Here is a 2,857-nt window from a genome sequence, read left to right on the forward strand (position 1 = left end):
ATTTATCTCTTCCCACTTCCAGGTGGGAAGAGATAAATATGGACTTTGTGATTGGTTTACCTCCTTCCCGCCGCCATCATGATTCCATTTGGGTTGTGGTTGATAGGTTGACTAATTCTGCTCATTTCTTGCCTTTTCATACTTCATATACTGCTGAGGATTACGCTAGATTGTATATCCGAGAGCTAGTCAGACTGCATGGAGTTCCCTTGTCTATCATTTCGGATAGGGGTACTCAATTCACTTCGCAATTTTGGAAAGCTTTTTAGAAGGGTCTTGTACCCAAGTGCTTTTGAGTTCTGCTTTTTATCCGCAGACCGATGGTCAGGCTGAGCAGACCATCCAGACCTTAGAGGATATGTTGAGAGCTTGTGCACTTGACTTTAAGGGAAGTTGGGATGATTACTTATCGTTGATAGAGTTTGGTTACAATAATAGTTTCCACTATAGTGTTGGCATGGCTCCGTTTGAAGCCTTATATGAGAGGAAGTGTAGATCACCCATAGGTTGGTTCGAGGTGGGTGAAGCAGCTGTGAGTGGTCTTGATTCGGTATTTGAGGCTATGGAAAAAGTTAAGTTGATTAGGGAAAGGTTAAAAACTGCGCAGAGTCGTCAGAAGTCATATGCGGATATTAGAAGGAGAGACCTTGAGTTTAAAGTTGGTGACCTAGTGTATCTAAAAATTTCACCCATGAGGGGGGTGAAGAGATTCGAAAAGAAGGGGAAGCTTAGTTCCCGTTATGTTGGTCCTTACAAAATTCTTAGCCATGTTGGTAAGGTAGCTTATGAGGTCGAGTTTCCTTCCGAGTTCTCCTCTGTTCATCCAATATTCCATGTCTCCACGCTTAGAAATCATATTAGCAATCCTGTGGTAGTGGATTCCTCTGTGAGTGCTGACAATCAAGAAAATCTTTCTTTTGATGAGAGTCCTGTTGAGATTCTTGATTTCAGTGTCCTAAGGCTAAGGAACAAAGAAGTTCCCTTGGTCAAGGTGTTGTGGCGAAACTAATCTATTGAGGGTACAACTTGGAAAGCTGAGGCGGATATATGACCTAAGTACCCGCACCTATTTTCCGCGAACTCCGATCAAGCCGAAGGTACCGTTCTTTCCTAGATCATGCACTTTTAATAAAAGCTGCAGCAGTTCAGCTGTCATTTATTATGTGTTCAGCTGTAGTTTCTTGAATTTATGCATTCTATGTTGCATTCGGAGTGAGAAACGATGTGGTGATGAGTCTAACGAATGGTTTCAGCTGTATGCTCTATTCCCTATCTAATCTTGGCATGTCTAGCTTCATTCGAGGATGAATGTTTCCGGGGGGGATGATGTAATACCCCGGGAAATGTTTCGTTGAAATTTTGTGCGTAAACGTGTTGGGTTCTATCTTCTAGAATAAATTATAAATTTTTCGTGTGGAATGTCTTACATTATGACCCACCATTGTGTAGAGTATCGAATAAGCTTTCCCAAGATATGTGGATCATCCAAAACGGACACCCGATCGAACCGTGAATAGTAGTGAACAGTAAAACGTGCAGGAAAAAGTACTGAGGCCTGGCGTATTTTTGCTCCAACTTTAAATGATCATAACTCCTTGTACCTAATGATCTAGGTGATCTACTATATATCAATGGAAAGTTCTGCGAGTCCTCTTTCTAATGAAATTAGTTTTATCCAATTTGGATATCAGAGTAAAACGTTATAGTTGATCTACTTTAGACTATCAAAATAGTCCACCAAAGGATAGATTCAAGAATTTTTTTTATTTTTAGGGGCGTTTTGGTCATTCTCCCTCACCCAAAATTCGTCCAAACCCTATATTAAATCCTATTAGAAGCATTAGATATTATATTTCATCAAAATCCCTCAAAAAGAAAACCCTAAACTCCTACATCCAACTTCAAGAACCTCCAAAGTTCGCCATTAATTCATCAAATTTATTCAAGATTCCAAGTTCCTAGTTCAAGAACTCCAAGAACCATCATTCAAAGGCATGATTAACATCTCAAAAATGAGTATCGATCTAAAGTTTATCATTCAAGGTATGTGAGGTTTTTCAACAAGAACTCTCTTTCGTTCTTGTGCCCAAAAGTAATTTTCTTTACAAAGGCGTGATTTTTATTTGATTTTTACGAATTTGAAGCATGAACCCATATCTTATGATGATGATTATTATGAAATCTTGATGTTTATGATTTTGAAAGATGAATTTACATGTGTGGAGATATAAAGCATGAATCTTGAACAATATTTATCATGATTTTGATATTTGGGTCGTGAATCCCCATTGGAAATTGGGTTTTTTTTGAAAAAGTGTGTGTTATAAGTACGTTGATGTTGAATATTTGAGATATTTTGAATGATTTGACCTTTTGTTCTTAATGGATTTTTTATTAACTCGAGTGTGAAAGAAATCCACAACGTGGTTGATTTTGATAGATGGGAAGCATGATGGCTCCCGATGTATATTTATATATTACTAAAACTGTTTTGTTGTGGATTGTCTTTGAAATGATCGGAGCTATGTTCGAGAGAAATTTTTAGCATCAAGTGGGAGGTATAAAGAGACCTTACTTCTCTAGAACTACGTGCCCCCGTAGGAGTGAGCCTAAGGCTGATATATATAGTGATCACTAGTTTGTATGGATTTGATATCGATAGTCCTACTCCGATGGCAAGGATAGGACGACTCTCCCCAATGTGGGTTGTACGTTGGACTCCATGTAGCTCACATGGTTTATGTCGGTTATAGGATCTCCCAGTGTGTGTGTGTTTCCTTGTGTCTATGGTGAATGGTGAAGTGATTTGAAAGTGGAATTGTGAAAGTTATTCTTTCGAAAGATTTAAATGATATTT

The sequence above is a fragment of the Capsicum annuum genome, chromosome 8, assembly GCF_002878395.1.
Source record: "Capsicum annuum cultivar UCD-10X-F1 chromosome 8, UCD10Xv1.1, whole genome shotgun sequence".
Lineage (NCBI taxonomy): Eukaryota > Viridiplantae > Streptophyta > Magnoliopsida > Solanales > Solanaceae > Capsicum > Capsicum annuum.